The 15,315-nt window shown below is 42.0% G+C and overlaps 1 long non-coding RNA gene across 1 annotated transcript; it reads right to left on the bottom strand.

Moving 5' to 3' along the window:
- Positions 1 to 3,314: 3,314 nt before the first annotated feature.
- On the bottom strand, positions 3,315 to 5,702 carry LOC121020108 (uncharacterized). Its single transcript, XR_005785945.1, has 2 exons — positions 5,528 to 5,702; positions 3,315 to 3,828 (listed from the first exon to the last, which is right to left on the bottom strand). It is a non-coding gene; the product is annotated as an uncharacterized LOC121020108 (long non-coding RNA).
- Positions 5,703 to 15,315: the final 9,613 nt, after the last annotated feature.

Raw genomic sequence — 15,315 nt, 5'->3', positions numbered from 1 at the left:
TGAGCCAGCCAGGCGCCCCCGACACGTGTTTGAAAATGATCACACTGTCTCTTGTATTGCGTATACGCTAGCAGTAGAGTAAAGGCAAAAACAGGATGACCAGCAAGAATGTTACTTAAATAATGCAAATTAGAGGCGACGGTGGTGTGAATCATCGCAGCAGTGGAGGTCGTATTTTGAGGTAGAACTGGGATAAGACGTAAAGAGAGAAATGAAAGATAACTTTTTTTAGTCTGAACTGAAAAGGTGTCATCTTAGATGCTCTGATAGACCACAGAGATCCCTCCGTTGGGTTGACTGACTGATCTCCCCAGTTGCAGGACATGCCACCAAGCAGGGAGCCCTCAACTCCCAGTGGTCGCTGGAAATCGCTTTCAGCTGACCAGAATTCCCTTGCTGAAGGTCACTCCCCATTGCCGGCAGTGTGCATCCATCAGCTGGCTGATATGGGGGTTGGGAGATAAGAGCCTGACTCACCGGATCCTTCTAAGGATGACTCAGGAAATCTATTCCAACTTCAGCATTCTGGAGAGCTCAGCTGAGGCTGTGTCTTACCCCAGCTTCTCCCTTTGCCCATCTCACTTCCTTCCCTTTCCCCACACTCACTGACTTTGAGAGCACTCTCTGATTCAACTTCCCACACAGTAATTTCCATCTCAGGGTTTGCTCCCCAGAAAATACTCAGTCTGCAAAAGACAGAGCCACCATTTACCGAAAGGGGAAGGCAGTACAGGAAGAGCAAGTTTTGGTGACAGAATCCAGAATCGGAGTGCAATAGTGGGAAAACTTAGAGCAAACGCTATCGCTGTCTAAAATTTACTGCACACTTACTCAACAGACACTCTTTCTAGTATTTTACAGAGTTAATTAAAAAACATTGAATGAAGCAAAGTATTATTTATACTCCCAACCACTCTGCTGTAATGCATCCCGGGCAATTTAATGTGTGTTGCACACAAACCGTCTTTTGCTAAAATCTCCTCTTTTTGTGGGTCATCTGGTTACACAAGTTCACAACACCGATTAAAAAAAAAAATCCATTCCACATACAAATATGCCATTTGTAGATGTCTTTCTGATACTGAATCTGTCTTGTTTAACAAATATTTTTTGGATGGTCGGGTGAATGGATGAATGGATAAATGGGTGGGTGAATAAAAGAAAGAATAAATAAATAAAACACATACAGTGAGGGTGCCACTTACACAAACACATGAAAGTGTGACAGAGCACAAAAACTATGGAAACTTCGCGCTAAGTTTAGTATGACAGGACTCAGTGGTTAGGATTGAAGAATGACAAGAGTTGGGCTGGACAATTAAGCAGTAATCTGATCATAAAGGACCCAGTGTCAAGTTTCTTAGTTTCTCACGTATAGATATCTGGAGAAAATGCTAAAAACTGAAAGAATAGGAGTAACCATCTAATTATAGATGATTATTTACAATGATGTGCCAGCTTAACTGAGTACCTTTAGCAGATACCCAGAAGGCCCCAAACCAACTAATAGAGAAGAAACAAAAGCATCAAACAGGAAAAAGCCAGAAGTCTAGAGCTGGGCTATCTACTATGATGACTTTTAGCCACATATGGCTATTTCAATTCAATTCAATTAAAATTAAAATTAAGAAATCATTTCCTTAATCACACTGCCTACACTTCAAATGCTCAATATCCACATGTGGTCAGTGGCTAGTGCATTGAACAGTGCAGACTTTATAGAACATCCTACCATTACAGAAAGTTCTACTAGACTGTGCTGGAATAGAGCCATAGGTACCCGCCACATTATTGCTGGATAAAAAGCACCATTTGTTGTTTAATGGATCATTTAGGACTCTTTTAGTTGCAGATAACAGAAATCACTCTAGCTCACAAATAAAAATGGAGGGTTTTATTTTAAAGATACAGTGATAACTGTTCAAGGGACAGATGGGGCTAAGTTTTGGGAAGGTATTGCAATCTGGAACCACTCTCCAGGGATCCAGATCTCTGCCTTCTGTTCCTTTACTTCATTCTCCCATTGTTCTTGTGATTAATCTCATAGTTCATTGGCTGGCCACATTCCAAGTTTTCATGAAAAGGATGCAACTCACCCTTACTGGGTCATTTGACTGCCCTTGGTCCTCTTATAAGTTCAGATTCGAGAGGTAGACTGGGGAGGTAGTCTACATGTGGGGGGGTACTCTATAGGTATACCTGCTGCAGGCACCTTGGTGGCTCACTTGGTTAAGTGTCTGGCTCTTGATTTTGGCTCAGGTCATGATGCCAGGATCATGGGATCAAGTCCCACATCAAGCTCCATGGATTCTTTATCCTCCTCTCTCTCTGCCCCTTCCCTGCTTGCACTGTCTCTGTCTCTCTCTCTCAAATAAGTAAATAAACATATTTTTAAAGAGAGAAAAAAATAGACATATCTGCCTAAAATACATCCCAGTCAACGGGGGGCCAGTGCTCTGGAAGGAAGAACATTGTGAATTGGGAAGATACCTTTACCAGTGACTATAACTTCAGTCAGCTGTTGTCCATAATCATCCTTCCAATGCATTTTTCTTTGTCTCTATAGCTTCTTATTTTCAGTCCCTGGTTTGGGGTACAGAGTGATGCGTCTGCAGTATATGTTACCCCATGTGGGATAGGGACTCGCAGAGAATGCAATTTTATAAAGGGACTTCATACAAAGATGTAGGCTGAGTGTAGGGAAACCACAAGGGACTGTGGAGCACTATGGGATTGGTAACAGGGCTCCATTATCATTATAGAGGCTTGAAGGGGTGATAGGAGGAAGCCAATTCCCATCCCTGGAGACAAAGATGGCCATGGGGGAAGGGATGCTTACCTGTGACAGAACAATACATCAGCCCACAGGAACCCGATGACCAGAGAAATGGAATAAATAATTCAAACTTACTCCCTTCTCTCTTTCTGATCTGCTAGACACTTTCCGTTAGTGGACTCAACTCCCAAGTCAGGAGGCAAGGGAGCTTGGTGATAATTTCCATACCAATTAGCCTCCTGAGGGACACAGCAGGGTTAATAATAAAGGCTAAAGAGTCATCCAGGGGGACAAATGGACATGAGTACACATCGTGGAAGCCATCCCATAAGGTGGAATATGGCTGAACTGGCTGGCCAACCAGACAACACTGGTTTTCCTCCCCTGACCTAGGATTTCCATCCATACACTTTAGCCTCTGCTGAGAAAATTCCAGCTTTTAGTCATGTTTATTCAAAAAAATAAAATCATAAAAAAGCACCATATTCTCAAGCTTATCTGGAAGAAAGCAAATGTGCAATAGATTTAATCTGCCAAGTATTATTTTCAGTGAATTGCAACTTTGCCACTTTATTTATTTGCAATGAAAAAAGTAAACGAGCAGGAGAGGAATCTCCAGAAGCTGATGTGTCTCAGCTGATAGGGTGAGACAGAGGCAAGGTTACTCAAGGACAGTCGCAGAAAGACAGCTCATACCTGGAAAAGGTTTCTGGTGATGGATTAATCACAATCACTAAGTTAAGCCAGAGATGCTCTTGGTAGTTTTGTTCTTGGATTTCTTCTCTTTTTCAGGCAGCCTCGGGCTGCTGTGTATTTCAGGTGACATGTTTGTCCAGATGCTTGCTTGCCTGCTCTCAGTCAAAGAGAATTTAGTAAGCTCACTCCTTAGTTCTTCCATGTTAATAGTTAACCCTGGAGCCATCCTGTAGTTAGAGTTTTCGATTACGCTCTTCAGCTGTGTCCTGGGCTTCTTGGGCAGCGATTGGTCAGAGGTTGGTCATCATAAGACACAGAGTGTCCTCCGATGTGAGGTTGACGGGCTGGTACTGAGGCTTGATGAGAATTTGTGTTTCAGCACGAGCACGGGGAAAAAAGAAGTTTTAAAAGAGAACAAAAAGAAGGCAAACAATTTTGTTTGCTCTTCAACATAATTCCTTTGCTTTGGGAATAAAACAAATTCTTGTGCTCTCTCACTTTGGTGATCTTTTCCAGGAGAGAAGTTAAAGAGAAACAGCCTGTGTGTGATAATTTTGCCAGATGCTGATCCTGCCCCAACTACAAACTCAGTTTATCATGTATTCCAATCATTAATGAATTTTCCATTCCACAAATTTTATGATCTGCTAAGGCTTATCTACCCACTCATTACATATCGGAGCAGTAAGGCCAGTTTCTGTGTCTTTTTCTTTCACTTTACAATACTTGCAGGGAAATGTCATCCATACTCATGATAAAATAACCATCTCTAGTCTAGAGTTCTATTTTTTTCACTTTATTTATTTATTCTGAAAGAGAGAGAAAGAGACAGACACTGAGAGAGGACATTAGCAAGGGAGAGGCAGAGGGAGAGGAAGAGAGAGAGAATTCCAAGCAGGCTCCACACCATCATCATGGACCCCACTGGGGCTCAATCTCATGAACCGTGAGATCATGACCTGAGCCGAAATCGAGAGTCGGACGCTTAACTCGCTGAGCCACCCAGGCACCCCTACAGTTCTACTCTGGATTTGTTATTTATCTGCTTGTCCTCTCCTGTTTGTTTGTTTGTTTGTTTGTTTTTCCCAAAAGCACCTCAAATTCAACACATCCAGGGCTAAACCCATGGTCTTCTCAACAAACTTGACTGGGGTTTGAGAAGCATGCAATGTTTCTATCCTCAGCGAATGACACAACTCTTCTCATAGCTGTATGTCAGCAGCCAGGAATACATTTTAGCATCTCCTTTGTGGTACCTCCCCCCATTCAATCCATAGCAATTCCTGTCAGTTTGTTGGCAAAATATTTCTGGAATTTTTTTTAAGAAATTTGTTTGATGTTTTTATTTATTTTTGAGACAGAGAGAAAGCACAAGCTGGGGAGAGGCAGAGAGAGAGGAAAACAGGAATTGAAGTGGGCTCTGTGCTGAAAGCAGAGAGCCTGGTGCAGGGCTCCAACTCACAAGCAATGAAATCATGACCTAAGCTAAAGTCAGACGCTCAGCTGACTAAGCCTGCAATAAATGTTGATTGGTATTTTCACGTTTTCCTCCTTCGAATGCACTATTCATTCTACAACCAGAAGGCTCTTTTAAAAACCAAACGAATGTCAGGCAAGTATGCACCCCTGCCCTTAGTTTCACGTTACAGGAAATTCATGCTTCTCCCACCGCTTCAGTGGCTCATAATGATAAGGAAAATCCCCTTAATATGGCAACACGTCCTGCCTGGTCTGGAGCCTGCCTACCTTTCTGCTGTGACTCCCTCCAGGTCAGCCCTCACTTACTCCAGCCAGCCATGTGGAGCATGCTCTCTTTGGCCACAGAGTATTTGCACCTGCTCCCCCTGCCTAGACTATTTTCTCTTGCTCTTTATCTCAGGGAAGTCTTCTTAAATCTACACGACTTAATCACCTACCTGTATTGCGGGAGCTCATAATTTTTTTAAAAATAAATTTTTGTCCGTGGTTTTATTAGATCAAAATTCTTTTTATTCCTTGTTGGTTTAAAATGCTGTTAAGTCTTCATTGCCTCATTTTTCACAGCTGGGATCTTACCTTCATTTCAGAGTTAGCTGCAGGGGAGCAGAACTGTCCACTATACATACAGCAACGTGCACGTAATAGGAATGCTTTGCGCTCAGCCAACTCATCTATAAAACAAGAATAATAATATACGCTTCACAGGGGTTCTTTCTTATTAAGTGAGATATATCATCTTCTCAGGACAGTGTCTAAATCGTACAGAAACAGGCATTAAATGGTAGCCATGGCAACAGTTGAGTCTGTTGTTTTAGAATCCGTATTCTTTGAGTTCCACAGTTTATCAACAGTGGCTGCCCTACTTATCTCAAGAAGATTGGAAGATTGAGTGACTTTCTAATTTCGATGCCAAGTGAGGCATCCTTAAATTGGCCTTTCACAGTTGAATTGAAAGTTTGGGTCTAAGCATTACACCTAATTGTACACCATTCAGAGTTCTTGCCATTGGTTTGCTTTCTAAGTACTTTTCGGAGCACGTGCATTTCCCCCAAGGGCTGGCAGGGAGGAACTCAATTGAAGCATGAAACTTTAAAACAATGTTTGGTTCCCTAACGGGAAACTCTGCCTTGCTGTTTTAAATGTTCTCTTAGCTGACAAACACAATGTGCCACTTCAGGGAATCATGACCGGTAACCGCACAGGCAGTAAGTCATCAATGACATTGTCAACCTCGGTAATTATGCCTTTTGTTGGGAGATTCTTGATGTTGCAAGTTCAGACTGGGCTAGTTTAGCAGCGAATTAAAACGAATCAGTTACAGATTGGGAACTGTTCACTCTGAAGGGAAAACGGCTTTGGAAACATGGCTGGCCTCACAGCCCAGGATGGCTGATGCCAGGAAAAACAAAACAAGAACAACAAAGGCAAGGTGTTACGGTTGTATAAAAGACGTTGCCGATTCCCTGCTTGGATCCCCTTTACCAGACTGGTGCTCCCATCTCCTAGTTACTAGGACGGTTGAGTGCTCACAGCCTGTCGCTCCACCCTTCTCAAGAGATCTTCCCTGGGCCTGATAGGAACCAATTCACCTGGAAATAACCTGACAGGTCACCTCCTTCCCCCTGGGACGGCCCACTGCCAATGACTGGTGTTAAGTGGCATAAAAGCCCAGTCCTCTTTCCTCAAGCTGGGATGCTTTGTGGAACTGTGTATGCTTCCAGAGTTCCCTGTGGGGTCAGACTGGGGAAAGACAGCATCTAAAACCACATCTTATTTCTCCTTTTCCTTCTGCCCTATTCTGCTTCCTTCATATCCTTGTAGTTTTCTCCTGAGAGCACCCCCTCAATGAATCAGAATCTGTCTCAGATACTATATTCAGAAACCCTGATCTAAGTCCCATTGTGATCTAACCCTGATCTAAGTCCCATTCAATCCACGCCTAAGCGTAGAGACTAGAAGCTCTGAATTCTACGTGGGGGTTTTTGGATGGACCCATGATGAACACAAGCAAAAGACCAGATGGTAGAGTTCTGTTCCTCGTGAAGCAACAATCTAATGATATTGTGTCTACGTGATCCGGTTTTCATGACATGAACCAGAAAATCTCTTTGAACTCTAAGATCTAAAAATCCATATTGACGATAGCAGGAAAACCCAACAATAGGCATTTTTTAAATTGTTTTTGATGTTTACTTTTGAGAGAGAGAGAGAGACAGAGAGAGAGAGAGAGAGAGAACCAGCAGGAGAGGGCAGAGAGAGAGCGAGACACAGAATCCGAAGAAGGCTCCAGGCTCCGAGCTGTTAGCACAGAGCCCGAGGCGGGGTTCAAACTCATGAACTGTGAGATCATGACCTGAACCGAAGGAGGCTCAACCGACTGAGCCACCCAGGCGCCCCAATAATAGGTATTTTTGTTGTTCAGATCCGCTGTGCTTAGACTGGAGAAATCGGAAGTCCCCTTGAGTAATAAAACAAGTAAGGAGACTTAAAAAGTGGCCATTAGGGATTGTCTCAGCAAAAGGGATTTTCCCACATTGAGTCAGCAGAAAATGATCATTCATAAAATCCCACAGATATGAGGAAGCCTTGTTAAAAGACTACCAATAGCTTCAGAATATATGAAATACAGCAGGTTAAAAAAAATCAATGAAGAGTTATTCTTCAGGCCTTTGTGTTTGTGGATGTTTAAAGAATCTGTCGTTATGATGATGCCTCTGAGCAACTTTTAATAAAAACAAACATCTTTCCCCAGCTGTGTTTTGAAGCAATTTTTTCATGTATTTGAGCATGTTATGATCCATTTAGCATAGCTTTTAATTTTTTTTGAAACAATGATGGAATGTCAATTGCTGAATATTTTTTCTGTTGTTTGTTATTCCACTGCTTCTTGGTATCTTGAATCTAGAGAAATTTAAAACCAGCTTTGCAAAAAGCAGTATCTCTTGCCCCAAGCCAGAGGTAAAAGTCAAGCCTTAGCCCCCAAATGCTGTCAATAACTACCCTGAATTGGGAGGGAGAGCTATCAAAAGTTGCCAGCCACATAAGAAACAGTTTCTGTGGAGAGGGAAATCTGGTAGAGTTTTTTCATTTGTGCGGTTTCAGAACCTTAGAACTAGAGGGGGTAAGATGACAGTAATATGAATTCAAAGAGGGAGAAATGCAGGTTATAAAAATCGTTACGGCGCTTAGAATAATAGTGATTAAATAATTATATTTAATTATTTGTGGAAGTTTTTTTTTTAAATAAATTTTCATTTATTTTTGAGAGAGAGAGAGAGAGAGAGGGCATGAGTGGGGGAGGGGCAGAGAGAGATGGAGACGCAGAATCTGAAACAGGCTCCAGGCTCTGAGCTGTCAGCACAGAGCCCGACTCGGGGCTCGAACCCACAAACTGTGAGATCATGACTTGGGCCGAAGTTGGACACTTAACCAACTGAGCCACCCAGGTGCCCCAATTATTGGTTGAAGTCTTAATCAGCCTGGAATTCTCCATGCCCAGGATTTTCATGGCTGATTCACTGCTGCCAGGCAGATGTCAACTCACACGTCATTGCTTCTGGGAGGCTTGACTTCCGGTCTCCATGGACATTCAGCCATGCTCTATGACACCATGCTTGCTAGTTATCTCCCTGTGCATTTCTAGTCCAGGTATCACCCATCTGCCCACATCCTTAATGATCAGCTTGGTTACTTTCCCTTCCTTTTGTTATGGTTGGCTCTACCTCTAGCATCTAGACCAGAGTCTGGTTCATGGTAGATGGCCACCAAATACTTGTTGGTTGATTAAATCAATTATTCCCACCAGACTCTAAGTTCTGACAAAAGAGAGGATGAGGTCTCTTTCGCTCTGTGCCTTGATGGTATCCTCACTGCCTGGCATGGAGTTAGGTGTTTAATAAATATTTGTGGAATAAATAAATTATCCTGGACCTTGAGGGTAAATGGGAAACACATAAGAAATGGTCCTTGGCCGTGGGGAAGCAGTTAAATCGATGAACAATACTTGAAGTGGCTCATTAACTCCTTTCTTCATGGGAGCAGGGGTGGGGGAAGGAAAAATGTTTAGAATGAATGGGCCTCCACTTGGCAATGAGGCTTCAATATGTTCAGCTACACTGTTTATCTGTAAATGGCTTGAAGCCTGAGCATGCACAATTGTACATAATGTTTGGGAGTGTCTGGTGTCGATTTCTGTGTTCTCCTGAGAATCTGGGCTAAGAAAATGTTCTCTGCTGTCACGGGGTCAGATCTGGTCTAGTCTCTTCTGAAAGCCGACTCTGTGGACCTTGCCTGACATGTCCCTCCATGCCACCTGCCCCGGGACTGGTTGATTTCTTTTTTGGGAGAATATATGATTATATGCTGCTGCTTCTTAGACCCCTATTACTTCCATTCCTCAGAGTTCACTTTAGCTTCAATTTTTTCAGTTGAAGTCTATGAAAGGTTCGCTTTCTTCCAACACACACTGCAAAATGCCAGAGTAACTGTGAACCCAGTAAGGTGACCTTAGTGCATTTGTTAGGCTCTATAGCTACTGCTCTTACCTAACTGCCTTCAAGAGTTGCTTTCTTTTCACTCAGAGAATGGAGGACAATTCAACTCATTTTTTTACTAGTATATTCAATCTCCTATAGGCATCCCTGTTAAAAACAGACTTTCCCATTGTCCAGCTCCATGCCAGGTCCTACAGACCACCATCAATGGTCCCCTGGCCAGGAAAAGTCTACCCTGTTTAACCATTTTCTGCCTGACATAACACCAGCTTCTCTGGCCCATCAAATGCGCTGCCTTGAATGCTTTCCTAAGTCTCATCCTGTCCATGCTGCCCTCACCTTTGGCTACTCCAGATTTCCTGGATCTTGTCTGGAAGCTCAAGTATCTGATGTCCCTCTTATCATGTTCCTTACTATTTGTAATTTCATGGCAGCTGAATCATTTATGTTACATAGTATTTTGGAAATGACCCAATTTTAGTATTGGAGAGCACATTAGTGGTTGCCAGAAGTTGGGGATTGGGGCCACAGCAAGATGGTTTTGTTTACAAAAGGAAAACATGAAGGATCTTCATGGGGTTGGATCTGCTCAGTATCTTGACTGCAGTGAATACACAAAACTACATAGGGGATAAAACTATATGGAACTAAATACAAGCAGATACATTCACACACAAACACTGATGGGTAAGTAAAACCAAGGATATCTAAATAAGGCTGATGGATTGTATCAATGTCAGTATCCTGGTTGTGATATAATAGTATCTTTTTGCAAAACATTAATATTGAGGAAACTAAACAAAGTGTACTGAGGTCTCCTTACCTTATTTCTTACGGTCGCATGCACATCTGCAATTATCTGAATAGACCTTCCAATCAAAAATGAATGAGAAGTGAAATATATGGATTAGGGAGGAGGGAAAGCAGCGGGGAAGGAAAGAAGTGGGGAGGGAAAATAGAGAAGGAAAGAAGGAAGAAGAAGGAGGGGAGGAGACAGTAGAGGAAGAGCATACAGAAGAGTTGGTGAAAGAAGAAAGGGAATAAAAAAGGAAGGAGGAGGATAAGGAAAGGGGATAGAAGAGAAGAGGAGAGAGAGAAGGGTGCAGAGGTGGCGAGAGGGAGAAAGGAGGAAGGAGGTGGCCAGGAGGCGACGGGAAGAACAGGAAGAGGAACTAGACTTGAGCATCTTGGCTGACTGTAGCTCTCAAAGGGGGAATCTTGCCACTCAGCGGAGACACCATCATCCAGTAAGGGACATGGAGTATCCCTCAAGTTTAGAAAAGAGAACTCCTCATTTCTCCCATAGCTGAACACGTCCCAAGCTGAACATGTTACTATAATGGACAGTTAGACATTTCTCACCCAAGTAGAGCCATTCAAGCAATTATTCATCTTAATAGCTCTAGTCCCTGCCAAATATTACTCTGGTGCCTTCAAAATGAAATTCCACAGAATAATCCAAAACACAACCAACAGACTCATGTTGTGGATGAGTATTTGGATGGCCCCTTGTCTGTCAATCCTCTGAGCCAAAGAACAAGCTAACTACAATCCAACTAGCTGTTGAACTGACTAATCTATAATCCTGTTGGCTGATGATAGTGTTCATCAACTGTTACTTGATGATCATTGGTGTTCCAATTTAGACCCTACTGCTAATTAACTGAGTGACTGCAGGCAAAACATTTGACCAGCTGGAATCTGTATCCAACTTTCCATATCATGAAGGCAGCACGGTATACTTTACGACAGCATGTTTTCGGAGCCAGACACATCCAGGTTTAAATCCCAGCAATGTCACTGGCTCTGTGACTTTAGGTAAGTCACTTAACCTCCCTGAGCTGTAGGTATTTCATTCATAAGGGAAATAGTTGCCTGACCACAGGCTTAACTATTGGTTCAGAAAATGAAGATATTATTGTATATGGACCCTCTGACACACGGGAGCTCCTAAGAAAAGTATTTTGCCCTGTTTCTGTCCTAAAAAAAAAAGTTGTACTAATAAAAGTCAAATATTCTGAGCAATTAATATAGGGCCAGGCAATAAATTAGGTATCATATGTGCTAGGTCATTTCAAATTCAAAGTACTTCTGCAATATTGGTATTCCCGATTTCATTTTACAGTTGATGAAGCTAAGGTTTAGGGAAATTAAATAAATTACCTGTGATGCCACAAAGTGTATGCATCAGAGCTCAACTACCATACAGGTCCATCTAGAGTTCTAGAGTCTCTCTAGTCGGGTTCTGTCTATATTTGCATTCAAATATTCAAATATTTGATATCGGGGCTTTTGGCTTGCAAGAAGGGAAGGGAATGGAAGCAAATGGGCAGGAAGGGGAGGGGAGGGACATAACGTGAAGGAAGTGTACCCTGTGGTGATGGGGTATAGTGCTAACACAGTTCTGCCTACTACAGTTTTAGAAGTAACACACCAGTATTGGGGTTTGGAAAGGAGTTTGACGTACATGGTACATTCAGAGGCCAGGTTGCTTCCTTCAGTCCTGCTTTTACCGTGAGCACCCTGGCTCGTACAAGAGCAGCAATCAGGAGAGAGCAAGACACAAAATCATCTTCCACCATCCAACCAACCAGAAGGAATAAACGACTGGTTCACCTCTTCCTACAGCAACTTCCTGGTTCCACTGTCATTAATGATTCTAGCTAGGTATAAGACTGCACAGGTCAGGATGGATGCCATGAAACCTCCGTACTTTGTGGTCTCTCAATTCTTCAGTGTCTTGTCAGGTGTCCTCTTGTCCTCCCCTGATGACCCAGATGCTCACTGCTCTGTCTTCTCCTTGGTTCATCCCTTACCACTTGAGCCTATATCATCTCTTCTAGTGCAGCAGCAGATTTAATTTAGTAATATTTGGGGGGGGGGGATTGTTTCAAGCAGTCAAGATTCACCTTCCTTGTCAACATTTTTGTACATTTTTTAGATTTAGGGACTGAACATTCCTTATTTGCTATTTTCAACAATGGTTACAGAGTGAGGGGATGTAGTAGGTAGGCAGTTATATTTTCAGTGAGTTAAATTATAAAATTACAAAGCCAGTACTGGCACCAAATGTGTGTGTGTGTGTGTGTGTGTGTGTGTGTGTGTGTGTAAATAAAATAATGTTCAGAGCAATGGCTAGATGACACATACTTTGAAATCCACATTGTTAATGAACAATAGGATCATCTTTGCTCTTGTTTTGATATAAATATTGGAGACTACTCCTTTCTGTATTGATATGGTATCTAGCACATTTTAGGAAGTTGGTAACGTGTTGTAAATAATTGTTGATATCATCGTTATTTCATGGAATTTAGGAGACCACTTAATCTATTGCAGTTATCCATGTATTTTTTCAGTAAAAATTTATTAGGCATCTATGTGCCAATTAATATAGAGACAAGGGGGGGCGACTGGGTGGCGCAGTCGGTTGAGCATCCGACTTCAGCCAGGTCACGATCTCGCGGTCCATGAGTTCGAGCCCCGCGTCGGGCTCTGGGCTGATGGCTCGGAGCCTGGAGCCTGTTTCTGATTCTGTGTCTCCCTCTCTCTCTGCCCCTCCCCCGTTCATGCTCTGTCTCTCTCTGTCCCAAAAATAAAAATAAAAACGTTGAAAAAAAAATTAAAAAAAAATATAGAGACACGGGCAGTATAGTCCCTATCCTCAATTATTCATAGTATATGCGGTGGAGATAGATACGTAACTGAAAATAAACAAGGATGTTTCACTTTCTTTTTTATTTACTTATTTATTTATTTATTTTTAATTTTTTTTTTCAACGTTTATTTATTTTTGGGACAGAGAGAGACAGAGCATGAAAGGGGGAGGGGCAGAGAGAGAGGGAGACACAGAATCGGAAACAGGCTCCAGGCTCCGAGCCATCAGCCCAGAGCCCGACGCGGGGCTCGAACTCCCGGACCGCGAGATCGTGACCTGGCTGAAGTCAGACGCTTAACCGACTGCGCCACCCAGGCGCCCCAGATGTTTCACTTTCTGAATCACTCTGGATAACAGGAAGTTCACTGTTTCAGAACTTTGACACATCTAAAATTACGTATGCTTTTCAGATATATTAACTTAAGAGAATGTGTCTTTTCTCATGCTGTTTGACTCCAAATCAGTTCCATTTCTGCAGTAATGCCAGGGAAAAAGAAAGCATTATTGTCAATGTTTTATTAAAGGCATCAACATTGCTGTTTTTCATTACACAAAGCACTTGGGGGTACCTGAGGTATGAATGCCGACAAAGAGAAGCCAATTCAATTCTCTGTTCCATTGATCTGCAAGGAAAATAATTCCAGAGATACGCTGGTTGGGGAGGGAAATTGAACTTCCTGGGTTAGCTTTATAATAGTATTTCTAAATAGAGCTATCTACATAAGCACTGCTCCCCAAGATGGATGGGCTCACATTTCCATGATGAAGTACAATTTCTCTGAGAGTGAGAATATGGTCCTGGAAATCAACTCACAGAACAAACAACCTTTAGAGGTTGCAACCTGATTGTCAGACTTTCTTGTCTCCTTGAACATTCTGAGACACACAAAAATCACATTTCATTCGGCACAGACTGCTGTTATTATTCCTATGTCTGTTGAAACCTCATTTTGTAGCTTCAAATTTCATATACATTGGCAACAATTAGAAAATATCTCTTTGATTTTTTTAAATACATACACCAACAAAGATGTTAACATTTGGATATTATGAATATATATATAAATATATATCACGAACATAAAATTCAAAATATTTGTACAATTTTGAATAAAATTATCAAGATAAATTAATAGATTATTATTATAGCTTAATAAAGCAGCATCTATCAAGTATTATGATAGCTTATTAGCAGACTTACTTTTTTTTAAATAAATTTTTAAAGTTTATTTATTTACTTCGAGAGACAAGAGAGACCATGACTGAGGGAGGGGTGGAGACAGACAGAATCCCAAGCAGGCTCTGTCTGCACTGTCAGCACAGAGCCCAAATGGGGGCTTGAAGTCACAAACCATGAGATCATGACCTGAGCCAAAACCAAGAGTCAGAGGCTTAACCGACTGCGCCACCCAGGCGCCCTGAGACTTACTTTTAAAAGTTTTGTGCAGGGGCGCCTGGGTGGCGCAGTCGGTTGAGCATCCGACTTCAGCCAGGTCACGGATCTCGCGGTCCATGAGTTCGAGCCCCGCGTCGGACTCTGGGCTGATGGCTCAGGGCCTGGAGCCTGTTTCCGATTCTGTGTCTCCCTCTCTCTCTACCCCTCCCCCGTTCATGCTCTGTCTCTCTCTGTCCCAAAAAATAAATAAACGTTGAAAAAAAAAAATTAAAAATAAATAAATAAATAAATAAATAAAAATAAATAAAAGTTTTGTGCAAATATCTTAGGACAGTTATTGGAGATTTTATTTATCTTGATGTTTCTGCTCTACACCCAAACAGGGAGCTGTGTAAGGCAACATTTGAAAAGGGAAGTGGAGAAAACAGACCAATGCCTCCTTTTACCTGGGATCATGGTAGTGCCAGTGGGGCCATAAATCGGGACAACCATTTTGGAAAACAATATGGCAACTGTCTGACAAAACTGAGGATGCACACAACTTACGTTCTGACCTATACTTACGAGGAAACTTGTGCACCAAAGGACTGCTCCAAAGTGTTTATACTGTGGTGTTTATAACAGAAAACAAATAGAAACAATCAGTTGAGACTAGATATTTTACAAAAAAGAAAATTCTTACAATGTGATTAATGGCCTGGAGCATGGGTCAGCAAACTTTCTTAAAGAGCTAGGAAGGAAATGTTTTAAGCTTTGCAGGCCAAGATGCAAATTTGAGGATATTCTGTAGGTACTTGTATAGCTATTATATTTACAT

The sequence above is a fragment of the Herpailurus yagouaroundi genome, unplaced genomic scaffold (genome assembly GCF_014898765.1).
Source record: "Herpailurus yagouaroundi ecotype Mexico unplaced genomic scaffold, PumYag 246, whole genome shotgun sequence".
In the NCBI taxonomy this organism is placed as follows: Eukaryota; Metazoa; Chordata; class Mammalia; order Carnivora; family Felidae; genus Herpailurus; species Herpailurus yagouaroundi.
This window is presented reverse-complemented; position numbering and strand designations above follow the sequence as displayed.